The sequence below is a fragment of the Pongo abelii genome, chromosome 4 (assembly GCF_028885655.2).
Source record: "Pongo abelii isolate AG06213 chromosome 4, NHGRI_mPonAbe1-v2.0_pri, whole genome shotgun sequence".
Classification (NCBI taxonomy): domain Eukaryota; kingdom Metazoa; phylum Chordata; class Mammalia; order Primates; family Hominidae; genus Pongo; species Pongo abelii.
Genome location: NC_071989.2, coordinates 8,518,426 through 8,541,680, shown reverse-complemented (window position 1 = coordinate 8,541,680; position 23,255 = coordinate 8,518,426). Strand labels below are relative to the sequence as shown.

Here is a 23,255-nt window from a genome sequence, read left to right as displayed (position 1 = left end):
TTTTGGAAGAAGGTGGATATAAACAGAAAAATTAAATCGCTGTATGAGGCAGCATCATCTTGGGAGAAAGCTGGTCCTTGTGTTAGCAGTGCTGGAAGAGGGGTTAGAGAGTATTTACTTTAACTTTTTCACTTCACAAATGAGAAAATTGAAGACTAGAGAGAATACAAAGCTCTCATCCAATGTGGCAGAAGGTGAGGGCACTGCAGATTCAGGATTCAAATAGATCGTGTGATTTCAAGTACTCTTTCCACTACACAAAACTAAATTAGATCACATTTTTCTTAACTGTCAAAGATTTATATGTTAATTTTGTGTTCAATCTAGAATAATAATGGTGATGATAATGATGATGATAAAAAGAACATACCCAAAAATGCAAACATGGATGGGAAAGAAATCTTTAGAAAAAAAAAATTGTTAGATAGGGAAAAGAAAAAAACAAGTGTGATATTGCAAAACTCGCTGAGAAAGTAACTGGCAGAAATTAAAGAATGTTAAAGAAAATGATATGGTTTTAAGGAAATACAGAAAAAAACATTCTTTATGCAGAAAGTATTGCATATGAAAAAAAGAATACCAACATCCTTCCCGAACTGAATCCTCTGGACCACAGAAGCAACACAAGGAAGAAAAGTTGCTGGAAGGACGGCTTTTTCCAAGCCTCATGTTCTGTATAAAGACCTAAAAAGCAATGCTTCTCTGGCCTTCTTTCTGCTACCACTGTGTTTCTTGTAACCTTGGCAGCTTCATTCGACAAATTCTTTTAGGCAGACATTTTCTGTCCATCTACCCTAAGAGTGATGGAAATAAGTACTAAACTACTGTTCTCTCTTCAGAAGAAAAATCTCTCTCAAGTAAGTCTCATTTTAATTTCACATTCTACAGTACACCCATGTGACAAATATGCCAGCCTTTGCTAAGACCCATGGAGAGTTGACATGAGCAGTGAAAGAGAAACGTCCTTCAAAAGGGGCAGCCTTTTAATGACTACTGTACAATCAGTACCCTGGCTCAGAATGAGCAGAAATAGCCACAGCTGAAGGGTCTTTGTAGCAACTGCTTCATGGGGTAATTGTGAGGGATAAATGATACATTACTTTTAAAAAATTTTTTAGCAGGGGACCTGGAACATGAATTAAAATTTGTGTGAATGTGCTTTTTTCTCCCTCAGCATTAGTTTCATATTTTGAATCAAATGGTATGGAGAGTGCCCCAAGCACATCTCAGACTTTTCCTGCCAAGAGTCATGGCAGCTTTCAAAGCCCCATGCACTGGCAGTGCATTTAAGGAAAGCTGTGTGCTATAGCCAGTTGCATAAAAAATGGTGGATAATTAGAATATATGGTAGTAGTCTAGGCAATGAAAGTTCAAAAAATATCTGTAATTATATAATCATATTCACTGCCAGGAAGCACTCAGTACCACTCAGAGTATCTCTACAATCCTCTTATGATCTTGACAACCTTACTCCCTTACTCTAATGTAGTCTCTTAAATTATTGACTTATCCCTGCTGGAAACCAAAGAATGACAGGCTACCCAGGGGAAGACTGGTAGATGAATTTCACCGATATGCCAAAGACAAAGGACATCCAATACTTCCTTACTGGTATGGGTAGATACCTTCACTACCTAGGTAGAAGCCTTTCTATATCTAACAGAGAAAGCTTCTGAGGTAATAAAAGTATGAATTAATGAAATAATTTCTCACTTTAGACTCCCTGAGTACCTCCAGAGTGATAATGGCCCCTTGTTCAAGGTGGCTGTCACCCAAGGGGTCTCAAATGCGCTATGCACACAATATCATCTTTATTGTGATTGGAGACCACAATCCTCAGGAGAGGAAGAAAAGACAAATGATATTATCGAAAGGCACCTCAGAAAACTGTCTTGAGAGACTCATCTCCCCTGGATCACTCTTCTTCTCATAGCCCTACTACCTGTTCGAAACTCCCCTTTGAGACTGGGTTTAAGTCTCTTTGAAATGATGTATGGATGGCCTTTTCCCGCTAATGATTTCTTGCTAGACCAAGAAATCTCTGATTTGATTAAACATGTAACTGTGTTGGCCCATTTCCAACAGGAACTGAAACAATTGTTGGAGGCCTAACCCTGTGAACTAGGGCCATGTCTATTCAACCCAGGGGACTTAGTACTGGTAAAGGCACTTCTTTCCCTTTCTCCCTCTCTAGGCCCAGAGTGGGAGGGACCTTACACTCTTCTTCTTTCTACTCCTATGACAGTAAAGGTCACTGAAATATATTCTTGGATTCATTATACTCAAGTAAAGAGGGAAACTGACAGAATTACCTCTGTTGACCCAGAAGAGCACCCAAAATACCAGTGTGAAGAAATTGGAGACCTCAGGCAAACAATCACAAAGATAAGTGTCAATAATTAACTTTCCGTGAATATCCTCCTTATAGCTTCCCCTATGCTTGCTGTTATCACCTGTGTTCTGTTCCTCCCCATCAGGCATGTTTGCCAAGGACCCCTTAATCCTGAACTCCCATGGGATTATCTACTTCCATAAACAATTATCTCTCCTCTAAAGTTTAACTGCCCCCTATAAAGACTTAATATTTTTCACCAGAGTGAAACAGCTCTGGCCACAACATTGTTTTCAGAATGATTAGTCTCTTTTACTTCTTATTTCTGTTATCTTTGGCACTAGAATTTTCCTTTTAGCTCCTCTTTGTATAATACTAATACTTGGCCCATTCATACTTAACCTTCTTGTAAAATTTGCTTCTTCTCACCTAGAGACCACCAAACTCCAAATGGTTATGCAAATGGCGCCTTGGGTAATGTCTTTCACTGGAGACCCTTAGATAAACCTCTGAGAGAAATCTGACTGCATTTTCCCAAAACAATGCCCCCTGTCAGCATGAAGCAGTAAGAGCAGTAACTGTCCTTATCCTAATGTCAGTTAGATGTACCTTTTCAGAGGGGAGATTGATAGCAGCAGGAGGGAGAAAAATTCCTAGGCAGACAAGGACAGGTCCCCAGTAAAACCCAACCTTCAAACCAAGGACAACTTAAAGCCTGAAAACAGGGCTGGCAGTCCAGGTAGAGTCCATGATCAGAGTGAGAACTTCTTCGATGCCTCTTAGCCAATCAAATGGAAAAACCAGGCCTGTCCACGGACCAATCGCCTCACATTCCCCCATTCTCCGCCCATAATTACCCCAGACTCAGCCACATGTGGGGCTATTCACTTTTGGGCCCCCTCTCACACAGAGGGCCACCCACTTCAGGTACCCTCTCATGACAAGAGATGTTTTTTCACTCAACAAAACCCTTTTCTACGTTGCTCACTCTCTAGTGTCCATGTAGCCTCATTTTTCTTGGATGCAGGATGAGAACCCAAAACCCACCAACTGGGAGGAACAAATGCAAGCTGTAACATGAACAATCTGTAACACCCCTGCCCCCTCCCCCAGGCCCCATTTGCTTATCTGTGGGTGGTGGGATGGAGAGAGAACAGGAAAAGTGCTTGGGGGCTCAAACCTTTGGACTCTGTGGGCAAGAGCCATAACACTGCTTGGGGCTCCGCAGTTGCTGTCATCTCCTAGTTTACAGGCTCCACCACATTCCCTCATCCAGATGCCAGTACCCAAGGTGGCAGCAGACTGCAGCATGCCCAGCCCACCCACAGGCTGAGCACAGAATCCAGTCCGGTAACATGAGCTGAGCACAGGCTGCCAGGCAGAGTAGGTGAAGCGAGCCCAGCAGTGAGCATGGAGCCAAGAGAGGCCCAGGGAGGGGTGCCATTGCCACCGAGATTTCCATGTGGTGAAGTGGCACAGAAGGAATCCTGTGTCAACCATAGTGAGAAATGTACCATATGTATTCTGATAGTTGACTAATTTAGTGGTCAAAAAATTAGAAGTTAATAGTAAAAAATGTATCACAAACCAAAATTTGTGGAACATATTAAAATAAACACTAAGAAGGGAATACATAGTTTTAAATATTTATGTTAGAAAAGAAAAGGCTGATAACTAAGGAGTTACATATACATATTAAGTTAGATTACAAATCAATGAGACCAAAGAGAATGAAAGATAATAAAGATAAAATTAAATAACAATGAAATAGAAAACAAAGATACAGTAGAGAAAATCAACATATCTAAAAGAAGTTTATTTTAAAGTACTAAAGAAATGGACAAAATAATATAGGCTAATAAAATCTAAATAAAAAACAATATGAAATATTAAATGTAAAAAGGAACAATAGTTTTTATTTTTAAATTATAAAATATAACACAAGTAGTATGAATACACTTATGACAATAATTTAGAAAATAGAAATTAAATGAAAAATTTTCTGGGAAAATATCACTGTGTTGTTGGTCACCAAGACCACCCCCAGGTTTGATGATTTGCTAAGTATACTCACAGGACTGAGCATATAGCCATACTTCTGCCTACAGTTTATTATAGCAAGAGGATACAAAGCAAATTCAGCAGAGAGAAAAGGCACATGAAGTGAAGTCCAGAGGAAACCAGGAGCAAGCTTCCTAGAGTTCTCTCCCTGTGGAGTCACATAGGATGACACATTTGATTCCTCTAGGAATAAGTTGTGATAGCATGTGTGAAGCATTGTATACCAGAGAAGTGTTGTCTACCTGATTTCCATAAAGAAAATTCTACACTGAGTTTTACACTGAGTTCTACCAAAATTTCAAAGTATAAATTATTAAAATATCTTACAAACTCTTCCAAAAATTTAAATAAGTGGTTTTACTTCCCAAATCAGCTCATGAGGCATAAATATGCTTAATGTTAGGCAATAAAATTATAGAAAAAATATACAGGTAAATCTTATTCTCAAAATTATGAACATTAAAAATACAGTGTATTTTTTAAAAGCTTACAATAACAAAACTGAAAAATTTCCCACCCAAATCTCATCTTGAATTGTAGTTATCCTAATCCTCACATGTCATGGGAGGGACATGGTAGGAGGTAATTGAATCATGGGGCAGTTATTCCCATGTTGCTCTCCTAGTAGTGAGTGAGTTCTCATGAGGTCTGATGGTTTTACAAGGGGCATTTCCTCCCTTGCTCGGCACCTCTCCTTCCTGTTGCCATGTGAAGAAGGACATGTTTACTTCCCCTTCCACCATAATTGTAAGTTCCTGAGACTGCACCAGCCCTGTGGAACTATGAGTCAGCTAAGTCACTTTCCTTTGTAAATTACCCAGTCTCTGGCAGTTTTTTTATAGGAGTGTGAGAACAGATTAATACAGTAAATTGATACCTCAGAGAGTGGGGTGCTGCTATACAGATACCAAAAAATGTGGATGTGTCTTTGGAACTGGGTAACAGTTAGAGGTTGAAACAGTTTGGATGACTCTGAAGAAGACAGGAAAATGTGGGAAAGTTTGGAACTTTCTAGAGTCTTGGAGTGCTCAGAAGACAGAAAGATGTGGGAAAGTTTGAATGGCTTTGAACTTGTTGAATGGCTTTGAACAAAATGCTGATAGGGATATGAATAATGAAGTCCAGGCTGAGGTGGTCTCAGATGGAGATAAGGAACTTGTTGGGAACTAGCATATAGGTGATCCTTGCTATGCTTTAGCAAAGAGACTGGCAGTATTTTGCTCCTGACCTAGAGATCTGTGGAATTTTGAACTTGAGAGAGATGATTCAGGCTATCTGGCAAAAGAAATTACTAAGTGGTAAAGCATTCAAAAGGTAGCAGAACAAAAAAGTTTGGAAAATTCCAGCCTGACAATGCAATAGAAAAGAAACACTCATTTTCTGAGAAGAAATTCAAGCCCACTGCAGAAATTTGCATAAGTAATGAGGAGCCAAATGTTAATCATCAAAACAATGGGTAAAATGTCTCCAGGGCATGTCAGAGACCTTCACGGCAGCCACTCCCATCACAGGCCTGGAAGCCTAGGAAGAAAAATTGGTTTCATTGGCTGGGCCCAGGGCCCCTTCCAGGCCTAGCCTTGGGACATGGTGCCCTGTTTCAACTCCAGCTATGGTTAAAAGCAGCCAATGTACAACTCAGGCCATGGCTTCAGAGGGTGCAAGCCCCAAGCCTTGGCAGCTTTCAGGTGATTTTGGGCCTACAGGTGCACAGAAGTCAAGAACTGAGGTTTGGCAACCTCCGCCTAGATTTTAGATGATGTATGGAAATGCCTGGATGTCCAGGCAGAAGCTTGTGGCAGTGGTGGAGCCCTCATGGAGAACCTCTGCTAGGGCAGTGCAGAAGAGAAATGTGTGGTTGGAGCCACAGAGTCCCCACTGGGGCACTGCTTAGTACAGCTTTGAGAAGACAGCCAGATAGCCACCATCCTCCAGACCCCATAACGGTAGATACACCAAGAGCTTTCACCGTGCACCTGAAAAAGCCACAGGCACTCAAGGCCAGCCAGTGAAAGCAGCTGGGAGGGGGTGCTGTACCATGCAAAGATAGAGAGTCGGGGTTGCCCAAAGATATGTGAGCCCCTCTTGTATCAACATAACCTGGATGTGAGATATGGAATCAAAGGAGATCATTTTGGAACATTAAGGTTTAATGACTGCCCAATTGGATTTCTGACTTGCATGTGGCCTGTAGCTTCTTTGTTTTGGCCAATTTCTCTCATTTGGAACAGGTGTATTGTTCTGGATGTCAGGGGCTGTTTTTGTTTGCTTTCAACATAAATATTTGGCACAGTGTTTAGCACCTGAGTACTTTTAGCTCACTTAAGGAGCTCTGCTAAACTCTGCAGATCAAGCACACATGAGTAGCTGTACCCCCCTTACAGCATCTGAGCTGGATCTTCAACTCTTTGGCTATGTCTCTTATAACAATGATAGATTACACACACACAAACAGAAAACAATAAATGCTAAAGTTAGGTTGTTTAGACATAAATAATCTATGTTAGCATTCTCTCATTCTGAAAAATTATTTTAATAGCAAAATGTTTCCTAACTTAAGAAAACCATGATTCATAAGCTCTAGCCATGAATATCTAAGGGTTGTCAAAGACAGTATTTGGATTTCCTTTAAGTATCAGCCAGTAATATTTAAAATGAAAAATGTTAGCATTTAACAGAGATGAAAATGTGGAAAAATAATTTAAAAACACCATATATAAGAAGACTTTTATTAGCAATTGAGTTAATGCCCCTTTGCAGATGGGGAAATCATGTCAGCTGAAGTATTTTAAACATACTTAAATTAGGTTTTTAGGGTTTCGAGGTAATAAGCCACATTGATATGTAGGTACTTTAAGCAAAATTGCACCAACAGAACAACCTACAGGCTTCCTAGACGAACCTGGATGACTCAGAACAGAAGGCACTTAGGAATACCTGGCCTTGGAAACATGGGAGTGACTGGGCTGTCAGCAGGTAACTCAGGGTATTGGTTTTCTACTCATTTAGCTCTGGATAAGAGTAGATCTAGCTTAAACCTTTCAAGTTTATGAATGCTCACTTAATGCTTAAAATTATAAAATGAAGGATTTACTAATACCTCAGAATCAAAATAATGTTGCCACTAATGATCCTAATTTATCTTGGATGCATTTTAAAGAGGGGAGTATAATAAATTATGGTCAGTAGAGTTAAAAATTATACAACAGGCTGAGCACGGTGGCTCACACCTGTAATCCCTGCACTTTGGGAGGCTGAGGCAGGCAGATCACAAGGTCAGAAGATTGAGACCATCCTGGCTAACACAGTGAAACCCCGTCTCTACTAAAAATACAAAAACATGAGCTGGGTGTGGTGGCGGGCACCTGTAGTCCCAGCTACTTGGGAGGCTGAGGCAGGGGAATGGTGTGAACCCAGGAGGCAGAGCTTGCTGTGAGCCAAGATCGCACCACTGCACTCCTGCCTGGGTGACAGAGTGAGACTCTGTCTCAAAAAAAAAAATATATATATATACAAATTTTTGTACTCAATAATACCCACACAAGACACTGTTCACTTTATGCTAGGAGCTATTCTAAGTGCTTCTTCACAAACTGACTTATTTATTCAAATAATGCAATAAGGACTCCCATCATCCTCATTTAAAGATGAGAAACTGAGGCACTAGCCAAGTCATGACTAGTAAGTGTCAGGGCGTTTTCAAACCCATATGGTCTGTCACTAGAGTCCATGCTTTTAAACCACTATGCTCTACTGCCCCTCTGAGGAGCCACAGTTCCTATTTTGTGACTCCAGACCCTGATTTACACCCCCCCCCAATAATGAAGATGTAGAAATGGATGCTGAGGGCCAAGACGTCATAGAAAGCAGTGCATGTTCTTTCAGATTCTTTAAAAATTATTGTACCTATAGTTATGTCCCCCTTTTTGATCATGATGCCTATTTCTGCTCTTTTTCCTGTTTTTATTAGTCATTTTAATAACATTTAGGTTTATTATTTTAAAAAATTTTTCTATTCTGTCATTGCTTGCTTTTTTCTCATTTGTTTCCTTCTACTGGCTTTATTTCATTATTGTCTTATCTAGTTCTCTAACTTCAAACAGATTTTTTACTTTACTTTTCAATGTCTTTTTTCTTTTTTTTTTAATACAGGGTCTCACTTTATCTTCTAAGCTGGAGTGCAGTGGCAAGATCATGGCTCACTGCATGCTTGCTCGACCTCCTGGGCTCAAACGATCCTCCCACCTCAGCCTCCCAAGTAGCTGGGACTACATTACATGCCTGGCTAATTTTTGTACTTTCTGTAGAGACCAGATTTCACCACATTGCCTAGGTTAGACTCAACTCCTGGGCTGTGATCTGCCCTCTTTGGCTTCCCAAAATGCTGGGATTACAGGTGTGAGCCACCATGCCCAGCCTCAATATGTCTTGAACTCAAATACCCCTAATAATCATGGCTTCTCATTCTCATTGATTCCTCTTACAACCCCCCATGTCAGGTTTTTGTGCCTACCACTCCACAAAAATCGCTCCTCATTCCCCATGATTTGAATGCTGTCAAATCCTATGGACACTCCTCAGTTCTCCTCCTACTTGACCTATCAACTGTAATAGACTCAGTTGCCCCTTAAATTCTTCTTGAAACACTTTATTGTTCTCTAGTGTTTCATATTCTTGAGTTTCCTAACTGGCCATTCATCTCAGTCTTTGTTGCTACTTTTCCTCCTCCCAATTTCTCAACCAAAATCCTCCTCCAGCATTCATTTTACCACTCCCTTCAGTATACAACAGAAATATAAACATGTAGTAATTGGTGATAATCATGTTCTTGATTCATTTGTGTTTAAAACAACTGAAAAGGAAGAATGAGTTTTAAAGTTTTTATTCAAATTCAGAATATTTTATATTTGAACTAAATTTTGAACTTTCTAAATGAAAGTTTACAACTTGAAGTTCACACTGCTGTATTGCTTTAAAACTTAAAAGCAAATAAACTTTGTCAACTAAAATAAAAGTAACCAATATCTGGTCTGCCTGTCTCTAAAATGGCCATGCTGTCACCACACCCATCATTCATGGTCAGTGACCCTTAGACCAGTGCTTACACAAGATTTCTTTCAAATATGACACTGTGGAGATGGCCACAGGAGGTTCTACAAAAACCAAGTGCTCGATTACCACTTAACATGTTCAGCTTGAAATGACTGCTACCCTTTGCCTTCAGTTCCTTCCCACACACCCAGGTATACAAATATCTTTTATACCAAGAGTCCTTACGAAAGTAAATAGAGGGAACTCCCAGGGATAAGGGAGGGCAAAAAACAGGAGGCACCTGAAGCCAAAACCTGGAGCAACTTTTAAGAAGGAAGAGACGTCCATCCCATTTTCATATCTCTGCATGGATCTCCCATGGAGAACTTGAGTTAAATGTAATGATTTCACGTGGCAGAAAGACGACTCTCTAGCACAATGTTTCTTTCACATAGGCTGCTAGATTCACTCCACAAGCTCAACAATTTTAATAAAAAATATTTCTGCTACTTTATATTCATCATCATAAAAAATGCACAGCCATTTGAAAAAAGGGCAATTACCCTAAATGAAAATTGCCAAAGCACAGATCAACTTTATATAGGATTTCTTTCCTTGTTTCTGATAAATCGCAAACAGAACTGGCAGACTTTATTTAACAAACATTTATTTTGGCCAGGCATGGAGTTTAAATTTTAGTGTATGTGCTGGAGGCAGGGAGAAGCGATGCGAGAAAGTAAAACAGAGACATGTCATGCGGGGCCCAGTGCTACAAAGAAACTAAAGCAGGAGGACGGCTTGGGGAGGCATGGAGTGGGGTAGGACTGCTAAATGTAGACAGAATGGGGTGCTAGAAAAGGTTGACTATGCTGTGGTAACAAATTAGCCCCTGAACCCCAGTGGTGTAGCATAAGTTTATCTCTTACCCACATTCTACATCCACCACAGGTCACCAGTGCCTGTGCTCTAGTCATTCAGGGACACAGGTGGATGGAGGCTGCACCGTCTGAGACATGGGGCACCTACATAGTCCCGCCAGAGCTGCAGTAGCAGTGGACCAGAGCTGGAGAGTCACATACGGAGCCTTAAAGTCTAAGCAATCAGCTATAACTAGTACCATGGCCCCACCTACTGCAAGAGGACCGAGAAATGGGAGGAGCTCATAGCATGAGCAATCAATAACTGTCACTGATGTCCAGGGAAGTCTTCTCCGATACAGGGAAATCTAAGCAAAGACCAACTGAAGACAGAAGCTACACAGAAAGTTGGAGACAGGATGATGTCATTTACGACTCCAAGAAATATTCTGTTTGTCTGCCATTTGTTTCCAGTGAACAGCCACACCAAATCTTAAATTTAGATATTTTGATAATTAAATGCATTAAAAATCTGTCTCTATTTCTGTGCTTAGTTCAAGTAATATCTTACCTCAATGATTTTAACAGTCTTACATACCATATAGTATCACTGCCCTTACATTACATCTTTCAACAATTACCTCCTGAGTAAAATCATAATACAAGGGCTGACAAACTCATTCTTGATTGACACACATCTCAACTCCTCACTCATTTCTTTTCCATATATTATTATTATTTTCTCATTACTTACCTAAAGCTTAGCCTTATAGATAATGAAAAGGGTTCTGAACATTAAGAAATAATAGAGTAGTTATAAATGGAGAAAAAAGTTTGAATAAAAAAGTTTCTTAAAAGGATAGTGTCACTTGCAAAAATAGCTCTTTGAAATACAGGTTCCTATAAACATTTTACACACATTAAGATATTATTCTTACACATACTGGTAAGATAGACGCTATACATATTTGTCTCCATTTTAGGAAGAAATGAAGCAAGGCTATTTTTAATAATAGACTTAGAAACAATTCATAACCCCTAGTATTTGCAGGTTAATGCAAATGCAAATACTAGGCAGCACACCACAGCAGTGTAACTAAAACCTAAAATAGTGTTTCACTTTCTTCCACACCTACCTCTGTGCACTCATACAAGTGTTTTTATTTTGCTTTGCATTAGAAACTTCTGTAATACAGGCATCTGATTCACCCCACCTAAAGCTGTTGTAAGTAATCAATGTGAGAAAGTCTACTTATGGTTAAGCATATTTGTATATTTTTTACTAGTTATTTCATACTTGCCCTGAAAGAATACACATTCAAAAAGCTTGAAATTAGGCAATGTCAGTCTCATCAACCAAAACCAGCATTGGAAATGAATATTAACAAATATCAGAATGAAATTACAAAATATACATCTCCAGCCTCATAAAACATGAATTTTATAAGCACTTTCATAAACATAAGAAAAATAGCTTTTACAATAACTATTTGAAAACATTATTATTAATAATCTTGTATACTGTACATGTGCACCTAAATGCAATAACCCCAACATTCATTATATTATGAAGGGGATACTTTATAAGAATTATAAATTATTTTTACATGATTAAATAATTTTGGCAGAGTAAGTCCGCAGGACTTAAATATCCAGTCAGCCTTAGTATCTACATCTGGACCACCAGGAAGCCTTTGTGTTACAGATACAGATTCCCTGTGAAGTTCTCCAGGGTGTAAAGGCGGCCCCAGGGAGGTGCCAATGGGGAGCTAGGGCTGCCTCTCAGCTCAGGCGAGCCTGCAAGCAACAGGGCAGTTTGGGAAGGGTCATAGGCACAGGAAGGGAGCAGTGGGCAACTGTTGATTATGTAACATCAAACCAGGATGGTTTCTTCTTTTTAAAGAAACTTTTGTTGAGTGTTTGCCCACCCCCATCCATACAAATATGCTCTCTAGGAAATGCGAAAGTATAAGCTTCAGAAAAATGTTTTTCTCATAATTTCTGGTTTTATGATCAAATGTTCCGAAGACACTGCTTCTTTTTGCTCAAAATAGTTGACATTGTCAGTGCTTCTAGTGTTTCAGCTCCTACTATGCTTACTATGTCCATGAGTGCCATTGACATCTTTGGCTATTTATCATCTCTAGAAAAGAAAAGAAACATTAAAATTTTAGGATGTAGGATTCACAATAAATCTCTTACCAAATCCTCCTTAAATCCCTAAACTCTCTACCTGGCTCTGACTCCAAGATCACCCTTTCAGTTCTTTCCATGTTTTTCTTTGGAAAATGTAGTTTCCTAACTTTTCTACCCACGCTTCTTGTCTACTCTTAGGTCTGCAGCCACAGTGATAGTTCTAAGTTGCAAACCTGATCATGTCCTTCCAGTACTTAGTCTTTCAAAAATCTTCCTACTTCCCGCAGAGTGAAGCCTGAACTCTTTAATAGGCATCTAAGGACTTGGACCTGGATCCTGTTAACCTGTTAATTTATCTTTGCCTCTAACTCCCTCCCTTCATCTTTCAAGGCACAGTGCAGGACTTAACTCATTGTGAAAGTACTAAGCCTTGATGTATCTTTAGGAAAAACACATGTATACACACACACGCATGCAAAGAGAGGAAGCATAGCTTAGCGGTTAACCTACATAGACTGCAACTTGCTTAAATAATCCAGTATTTATCTATGTTTTAATAAAATTGTTTTAATAAAAATATATGAAATTCATCTATCTTTTCTCTGGAATGCTTTTGCCTGTTCAAAGATTACACAATGTTCCCATATGTTACAGAGGAAGCCGTCCCTTCATTTATAAAAGACAGTTAAAACATAGCACAAAAACTCTACAGTAGGATGGATCTGCAACTACTCTACTGGAAATATGCTAAATTAGGGTTCTGATTAGAGTTAATGGAATTAAATTGGGTGAGAGAAAATACTCACCATTAATCTAGGGGTAACAGAGGAGTTAAACTCCAATTCAGAAATAGAGCAGTTCAAAATCAGAATCCAGAGTGAGCCTACATGGGCTTGATCTGGGAATGTGCTCTTTATTCGACGTAATATTCCTCATGGAATGAATATAATAAGATCTGATAAATGCAATTAGACAGTGCCTGAAACAGTAGTCTTAAGTAGGTATTTTTGTTGGTAGGTATTTTTGTTGTCCCGCTTTTTGAGAAACAAAACCAAAGGCAATTCAATTAAAACTGCAGGTTTCTTGATTTCATCCTGATACTTTGCAAATTAATCATAGAACCCAAGTGAAATTGCCTAGACTCTCTGCCAAAGAGTTCGAAAAACATTTCTAATACACTAAAAATTTTCCTAGTTGACGTTCACAGATTATCAAGAGTAAAGCACCTTCATACAGTTTTGATCCTCACACTGTCTAAATCTGAGGAGCTGTCAGGAAAGACATGTAAGGAAAGATCTAAGCTAAAACTCAAACCACACATGAGGCTTTTGAACTGTGACCAACTAGTAGTTAAAATTAAGTTTATGCTTTTCTGTCCACCTAAGAGCAAATTAAACCTTTAAGAAGGCAAAGGATAAAATCATTGTTAGCTCACGCATTAAAAAAGAAAATAACTGAATATATCTTCTTCAACTCTCCACACCTAGGGATGAGAACTGCACCTGGCAAACAAGAGGACATTCAACACGTAATAGCTGTTAAAATGAGTAACTCCCCAAAAGCACTATGTAGAAGGCGATATAGTTATTATGACCAAGCTCTGCGGAAACGTGGTGTTGAAAACCTTACTGAAGCTAACAATGTGCGTCACCTTCCAGGAGCCACACACACATCCTGAGGGCTTCCCAGATCAACCCTCATCCCCGCGACAGAGCCACAACCCAGCACCACCTTCCCACGACTCTCAGCAGAGGCCCCAGCCCCCGCAGGCCCAGGGACGACGCGGCGGCGGCGGCGGCGGCGGCGGGCAGGGCACATGCCTGCGTCCGTCCAGGTGGAAGCTCGGAACGACCACGGACCCCCGGGGCGCGCCCCTCCCCGTCACGCCCCCCGTTCCCCGCGTCCACGCGTGCGGTTTCCCCGGGCCTGGAAAGCGTCTAGAGCCAAAGCGCCCAGGGGCTCACCCGCGCAGAGGCCGACGCGGGGCCCACGGACGCGCTCCCGGGGTCCCCCCGGCCGAGCCCGCAGCCAGCACCCACAGCGACCCCCGGAGCCCGAGGGGCGTGGGAACCACGCGCGCAAGCCGGCTGCCCTTCCAGCCCCGGGACGCTTCCCCATCAGGCCAGTGGTAGGCAGGCGGTCGGGACCCGGGGATCGCAGCCTGCGGAGCGCTCACCTAGGCGGCGCAGGCCAGGGACGCCCACGGCCAGCGCGACCTCCTCCCATTCCACACACGCGCCCACGTCCAAAGTGCGCACTCTCGGCACCTGGGACCAATAGGAATCTCGGTCCGAGGTAGCTGGGGCCAATCACAGCGCGTCTGGCGTGTGGGCGGTGTCTCCTCGTGTTCAGCGTGCGCGGAGCTGCTGCGCTGCGCGGTCCTCGGTTTTTCAGCGGGGAGGCGAGGTGGAGTGGAGGGTTGGCCGCTCCGCCTCACTGAGATGGCTCAGCCAGCGCAGGTGTTCCTGGAACGCCAGTCCCTTAGGATGGGAGGTTCTTTCATCTCGAAGAGGGCCTTGGCGTCTGGAGCTTCTCTCCCTTCTGTCCTGCTGAGTCATCCCCCCGTCGCCTGGAAGGCGTTAAGGTCTGGGCAGGCCGCCTGTCCCATCAGGATCCTGTTATTTTACTGTTTCATTCTTTCTCTCACTTTCCTGTTTGTTAAGCCAAACTTTTTCCTTCCATAGACATGACCCCTTAGAAGGCTACCCATGCCTCCACATATCTGACATTTGACGTTTTACCCAAATATTTGGCCAAAGTCTATTGCCTTTTTTAACTTCTATTTTCTAAAGCTAGTTTGATCCTAACCAACACAGTTTTTTCAACAAGCATGTAAGTGTGCATATTCTAGACGTGCGCGGCCTGAGTTTAACCCATCAGCTACTAACTTGTGTTGTCTCCGAATATTATCTAACCCCGTGCTTCAGTTCTCATATAATAAATGAAACTTTATAGACTCGCTGGTGGCCTGTAAGCCTGGCCTGTAAGCCTTAAGTTGAAACATGGAGCATATCAGAAGTGTGCCTGGCACGTGGTGAAATGTTCAAAAGTTAGTATTGTTATTAGGTGCTGGGCACTTTTCTAGGCCTTGGGATATAGGGATCAATGTCCCTGATGTCCTGGTGTTTATAATTTATTGTGGACACTTTGCTATTTTTGGGGGTACAGATCTTTATTTTCATAAACATGGATAATTTTCATTGAGTACAGTGTTGACTCAAATGATACTTTTGTAGTATTTCATCATTAATCTTATATTCTTTTTAAAATTTAGGTACTGTTGAGGGAAAGTGAGAATGACATGATTTTGATAACATGGTAGGAGAACCTTTTTCATTCATGTGTTGTTGCCACACTGGGGCTCTGGGTGCTTTATGAATCATGTTCACAAGTTATACTTGTGTCCATGGTTCTTTTCACTACAGCCACCGTAGTTCAGGGTGAGATTTTTCACACCGACTGTAAAGGTTTATCTGCAGAAAATGGTAATGGGCTTGCCTGGTTGATGTCCTGTTGTTTTCCCAAGTACATACTTGGAAGAGAGTGAACAGAAGACTAAAACATGGGTGAATAGATGTTTTGCAGTGAGCTAAAAAAATTCACTTTACTAGAACAATTGCTTGATATTCTACAGCAGTTTTGCAGGTTTCTGAAGTGGAAGAAACAGATAGTGATGGAATGCTGCTAAAAGAAATATAAGAGAATAACACCCTTGGTGCTTGTTAATCTCATTTTGAATTTTTTTTTTTTAAAAAGCTGTCAATTACATGTTTAGTGACTGCTTTGAAAGTTCTGATTCTGTTGCATGTGGATCCACAAGGTAGCTTAGGAAGCCTGATGGCAGAATACAGAATGTCTTAAAAGAGTTCGTAGGTATTCACAATCTTTGTATTGAAGAAAGTATGATGAAACTCCCCAGGTCCAGTTAGGGCAGCACTGGGAATGCAAGGTGAGAAATTGGAAGAATTTACCACACACAAAAAATGTTGTGTCTGTGTTAGTCCATTCTTGTATTGCTATAAAGAAATACCTGAGACTGGGTAGTTTATAAAGAAAAGAGGTTTAATTGGCTCACAGTTCTGCAGGCTGTACGGGCATGCTGCTGGCATCTGTTAGACTTCTCCGGGAAGCCTCAGGGAGCTTTTATTCATGGTGGAAGGCCAGCAGGAGCAAGAGAGAAAAGTGGTGGGGAGGTGCCACAATTTACAACAACCAGATCCTGCAGGAACGCAGTATCAGGAAGTCAGCACCAAGCCTGAGGGATCTGCCTCCATGACCCAAACACCTCCCACCGGCCCCCACCTCCAACATTTGGGATTAAAATTCAGCATGAGATTTGGTGGGGACATATATTCAAAACATATCAGTGTCATTTTATGAAATATTCTGGGCTGAAAAAGTGGATCTACAAGCAACTTTTAAAAAGAAGATAACTAACATCTCTCAGTTGACAGTTTCTAACTTGAATCCTAAATAGGCCAAGTGTGCAGCATACTTGTGGTTTTTGATCAGACACTACCTGTGAGCTCTCTTTTTCTTAGTTCTAATAAAAAAAATAGATCCTAAATCTTAGAAAGTTTTAAGTACTTTGGGCACAATAACATTTTTTTTAAACAAAGACCTAGAGCAACATGTTGCTGGACTTTCTGAGCAAAGAAAGTCAAGTGATACAGAAAACTGACTCCTGGGCCAGGGGTGGTGGCTCACGCCTGTAATCCCAGCACTTTGGCAGGCCGAGGTGGGCAGATCACGACATCAGGAGTTCAAGACCAGCCTGGCCAATATGGTGAAACCCATCTCTACTAAAAATACAAAAATTAGCCGGGCATGGTGGCATGTGCCTGTGGTCCCAGCTACTTGGGAGGCTGAGGCAGCAGAATTGCTTGGACCCGGGAGGCGAAGGTTGCAGTGAGCAGAGATTGTGCCATTGTATTCCAGCCTGAGTGATAGAGCAAGACTCCGTCTCAAAAAAAAAAAAAAAAAGAAAGAACGAAAAAAGAAAACTGACTCTTTCAAAATCCATTTTGAATGTAATAGCAAAAACTTGTTTTCCCCTTTGCAAATTACAGGCTTATGTCAGAGATATTGGGGGTTCAGTTCCAGACCACCTCAATAAAGTGAATATCACAATAAACATGTCAGATGAAGTCCTAGACAGCATCTCATTCCACATGAGGCTATTTTGCCTACACTGAAAAGCTGTTGTTTAGTGTAGCCACCTTTATCAATGATCTTAGCTAGATCTTCTGGATAACTCGTGGCAGTGTCTACATTAGCACTTGCTGCTTCACATTGCACTTTTATGTATGGAGACAGCTTCTTTCTTAAACCTCATCAGCCAATGTCTGCCAGCTTTAAACTTTTCTGCAGCTTCCTTATGTCTCTCAGTGGTCATAGAAAAGAAGAGAATTAGGGCTTTGTTCTGGATTAGACATTGGCTTAAGGGAATGATATGTCTGGTTTGAATCTTCTCTCCAGACCACTAAAACTTTCCGCAGATGAGCAGAAAGACTGTTTCACTTTCTTATTATCCCTATATTCCCTGAGGTAGCACTTTCAATTTTTTTTTCAAGAACGTTTCCTTTGCATTCACAACTTGGCTACCCATTTGCCACAAGAGGCCTAGCTTTCAACCTATCCAGCTTTTGACATGCCTTCCTTGCGAAGCTTAATCATTTCAAGCTTTTGATTTAAAGTGAGAGACTTGCAAGTCTCCCTTTCACTTGAACACCTAGAGGCCACTGTAGGGTTATTAACTGGCCTAGTTTTAACATTGTGTCTCAGGGAACAGGGAGACTTAATGGGAGGGAGAGAGATAGGGAACAGCTGGTTGGTGGTGCAGTCAGAACACACATATTTACCAATTCAGTTTAAAGTCTTATATGGATGTGGCTCTTGGCACCCCCAAGCAATTATAATAGTAACATCAAAGATCACTCGCCACATATCATCATAACAGATATAATAACAAGAAAAAGTTTGAAATATTGTGAAGATTACCAAAATGTGACACAGATACACAAACTGAACACATGCTGTTGGAAAAATGGCACTGATAGACTTGCTCAATGCAAGGCTGCCACAACCCTTCTATATGTATATGTATATATATACACACACACATATATATACACACATATATATGTGTATATAAAATACAGTATCTGTGAAGCTCAATAAAGGAAAATGTACAATAAAACAAGTATGACTGAATAAACTTTTAGTCCCTCAGGTTTTCAATTAATAAAATCACTTGGGAAAGTCAATTACTTGCCATGAAAACCTGCATTTTGTTTAGAAAACTAGAAAATACGTTATTCCCTCACTTTTATTCTTTTCATGCATAATATTGTTAAACTCTTAATTCAAGTTCACTGATCAAATATAATCATCTGACTTATGCTAAACACATTTAGCTCTTATTTTCTTCATTAGTTTCAAGATGAGCTGGTTATAACTTAGACTAGAATAATTAATGTTTGAAATTTTGATGTTTCAGAGTCCAGGAATCCTTTATACTCAGCAATGTTTTGACTTTCTTTTCCATAATGGTCTAAAAAAAAAATCATGTGGTAAAGCATTTGAATTAGAAGAAAATAGTTAAGGAAACTTAACCATTTTATGGAAAGGGAAGCAGGCAGTTTCCAGAAGAGCAGGATCTTTACTGACCTAACTGAAGAGCTGCAATATAATTTTAGAGATAATATTGATAATAATAACCACAATAATATATGTTAGAATTTCTCATGAAAGAGCAAATGTCTAAATGTCACTTTGGACATTTTCTTAAGAGGGTTAGTTTATAATTTTACATGGAATCAAGTCTACCTAGATATGTTGATGGCTGGATCTCAGTTAAAGGAAATATATAGTGAAGATAAATAAAGAAAAATAGATCATATTATTCTGGAGATAAATATTTATAATCATTGAATTATGCAGAAAATTATTTAAACTAGCAACAGAAGATTCTTATATATCAATGTGAAATTTGGGTGAACATAAAAATACAAATCAGTAAAAAGGAACTTAATGTAGATAAGCTTTTCTTAGAGGCGGCAAAGGAAATTGACAAGGGAAACTTCTGATTTTAAGTCATAGAAAGTATGCGAGTTTCATTTGATCCCATATAAATGCTTCATTTTCAGGTTGAGAGACAGGACAGGAATGGCAAGAAAGGCAGGAATGAGGGATCATGGATAGAAAAGGCTCTGAAGTTGGGAAAATTGAGTCTGGGTCCTTTCATCATCAGTTCTGTCAAGAAGGAACAAGAAGAAGGAAAGAAATGGTATTATTTTTCTCACTTAATGCCCATTCATGTCAGGCCATGTACCAGGTACTTTCGTTACATGCCAACCATGTGACTTAGGACAAGTTAATTCTCAAGTCACAGTTTCCTTGGAGACGTTACTAGTAGAATTGTGTGAGAATTAAGTTATTCAGTACATGTAAAACACAAACATGATAGCACATGTTATTGAATACATGTAAAACATAAACATGGAAGCACAAAGAAAGTATACTTTAACTATTATAACGATTATGTCTGATTTTGTCACACTATGCTGGTGCCTCACTTTATCTTTGGGGTCTGTTTATTCATCAGTAAAACTCAGGGAGAGGGGGGTTAGGTTAGTTCATCTCTAAGATTATTCATAAAATATTCTGGTTCTTTTGTTTTAGAGAGTGAAGAAGGCAAAGAGAATAAAACAGACTGAATGCGAAAGAGACTGAATAGATTCTAATATGGTAAAGTACTCAGTTAATTAGTCTGTCTACTTGGAGGCTAGGCTTTAAAGCATTTTTTGCTCACTTTAAAATCAGGTAGTTAGTTGATTTCCAATTCTTATCAGATCTGTGCTATTGAAAATCATGTTTTTGACCTTTAATCTAAGAGATTTGCAGACATCGTTTTGATTGGAAGGTTCATGAACCTTCAGAAAGTGTAAAGTATGTACCATATACATGTATTTTTCTGGAGACAAGTTCTACATTACATTGTTTTTAAAAGCATAGGAGACTCCCCTTTTAAATCCTAATAATTACTGATTTAATCCCTTCTACATACCCCATTCTATACCCCAGCATTTCTTTCATACCATTTATGGTGGGACAAAAATACTTTTATACCGTGACTATTGTCACAGTATACACAGCTCTTCCCCACACTTCTTTGTTACCCATTTTCCAGTTCTGGTCCTTTGACATTTTGGATTATCTGCACAATCTATTAGCTTATGTACATAGATATATACCCCTGATAATTTCCTTCCAGGAAAAAGAACGCTTGGGGGCATTTTTTGGAGTTCTGCCCACAGAAAGTGCTTACCTTTGCCACAGTCCTTCACAGTTCCTGAAGAATGGGGCTGCTGAAGGGTTTTCTTGGATGGGGCAGTAATCTTGCAGTTTTCCACTTTTAGGTGATGCCAGCACATTACACAGAATTATCTGTAAGTGAGACTCAGTATTTTTCTCCTCCATCAATATGTTACAGTATGCTTGCGTTGAGAGACAGCAGTTAATGCAGCAAGAGGAGGAGCCATGCAAATCTGAGCCTCTTACTTTTTTACCTTTAGGTCTTGCTTGAGACCAATCTCATATATAAAACTACAACTTGTAATGGAGTGCTGCTATACACACATTTCATTGCTTGTTTTTTCAGACATTTCCCAGTTCTTGAAGGGCAGAGGAGGTTGAATGGTTACTTAGTGGCGCAGAGTCAGACATTCTGTGTCTGCTAGAGTCCAGTAGCACACCAGGAGCTATCAAAAGAGAACACTGTGTGTGCGAAAGATGACAAAGCTTTGCTCCAAAATCCTGAAGTTTTGCATTGTGCTTCTACAGCGACCTCCCAAAGGTTCTAAACAGCATTTGCATCTGCCACAAACATGTTGAATACTTTTGGATCTGCTAGGTCATGAGGCCCCAGTAGCAGATCAGTTTGTATGACAGCCCAGACCTATATGTAGAGCAGTATTTTCCTCTGGTCACCATTCAATACTGATAGCCTCTAAGATTTCCCATTAAAGAGGTAGCACACTACAGATCCAAAAAGGCCTTCGCCTTGTATCTCAATGTGCCCTCTGAACACCGGACCTCTCACCAAGACATCTAAGAAGGCGGTAGCGCCTTGCATTTTTAGGTATTTATTCCTGTCCTTGGTATACATGTGTGTCTCTGGTCAGGGTGTCTGGGAAATTTGCGACTTTGTGCTCACCAGGTCTGATCAGCACTGTAGAGGGCCAGCATCATGTCCTGTGGGATGCAGAGATCACCAAGATTCTTATGGATTATATTATTACATAGGACTGCAGAGTTGATAGAGTCTGGAAGTTAGACAATTTTGCAGATTCTGCCAGCTGAAAGCAAACTGTTTCAGTACGCTTCATTAACAAATATAGCCATAAAAGCATTCACCAGATTTGTAACCGCATACCTGGTAATGGATTGTGTTCATTTTTTTCAATGAAATAAACACACACACACAACTGAACAGCAGTTACCATTGGAGTCGCCGTATGATTAAGGTTATATTCTATTGCCGTTTTCCGAGATCCAAGTCTCCTGCAAGCCCCTGCATCCTTTAGGTTCCTGATGGAGGCTCTAATCTCCACATCTCTTCCATGAGTGTGTTATTGCTTTTATTACTTTGGTAGTAGAGACAGTTCAACTTCATATTTCTTCTGTAATAGTCCTCAGTCCATAAATCAAGAAACCAATATAGAAATATTTCTGGGGCTGAGTATTTTGATTCCAACTTTGCATTTTGGAATTGGAGGAAAAAATACCACAGAATAGATTTGGGGACCTTCTGGCCCCATGTGAGATAGAACTGTGCTAAAACTACATTAATCAATTCTGTAAACTTCTACCTTGACTTATGAACCATAACAACACTTTGAGTTCCTAAGAAAAAGTATCACTTTAGAGCCTATGAAGAGCATTCATTTCTCTTCCACAAAGCACACTGACCTGGTAAAGAGTTTCAGGTACTTTGGAAATGAATTAGAGGAAGATTTAAATTCTTAATTTCTGATAGTATAGTATTGTTCCTTCCCTGAAGAGATCAGGCTTCCATTTCATTCAAAAGGCTCTTGGCCTGTAAATAGGGCTATAAACTCTATTGCGGTGATTCAAGTGAGACATCGATTTGTTTACTAGATGTAAAACCTTTCTGTTTGATTATACAAATAAACAATTTGAAAGGCTTCCATTGGCCAGGTGCGGTGGCTAACGCCTGTAATCCCAGCACTTTGGGAGGCCGAGGCAGGCGGATCACGAGGTCAGGATATCGAGACCATCCTGGCTAACACAGTGAAACCCCGTCTCTACTAAAAATACAAAAAAATAGCCAAGTGTGGTGGTGGGTGCCTGTCGTCCCAGCTACTCAGGAGGCTGAGGCAGGAGAATGGTGTGAACCCAGGAGGCAGAGTTGCAGTGAGCTGAGATTGTGCTACTGCACTCCAGCCTGGGCGACAGAGCGAGACTCCGTCTCAAAAAAAAAAAAGGCTTCCATTTTCCAAATCTTTCTCAGATTCTTTCTTTGAACTGTAAACTTGATTTTTAGCCAACTGCGATGGCATGTGCCTCTGGTCCCAGCTTGAAAGGCTGAGGCAGGAGGATTGCTTGAACCCAGGAGTTTGAGGCTGCAGTGAGCTATAAATATATACTGCCTTCCAGCCTGTGCAAAAGAGTGAGAACCCATCTCTAAAAAAATAAAAAATAAAAATATTTGAGCTTCTCAAGGAACTGGGAAATATAGTTTATAACTTTAGCCAAGTTGATGCAGCACAATCCAGCAAAGGATAGGTGCATGGTTGATCACAGTTTAATATTATGTG

At 40.4% G+C, this 23,255-nt stretch overlaps 1 long non-coding RNA gene across 1 annotated transcript; it reads left to right on the top strand.

Annotated features, from left to right (window-relative positions):
* The first annotated feature begins 14,663 nt into the window (after positions 1–14,663).
* LOC129059325 (uncharacterized) lies at positions 14,664–22,739 on the top strand. The gene is made up of 3 exons (XR_008525127.2): positions 14,664–14,998; positions 19,563–19,702; positions 20,098–22,739. It is a non-coding gene; the product is annotated as an uncharacterized LOC129059325 (long non-coding RNA).
* Positions 22,740–23,255: the final 516 nt, after the last annotated feature.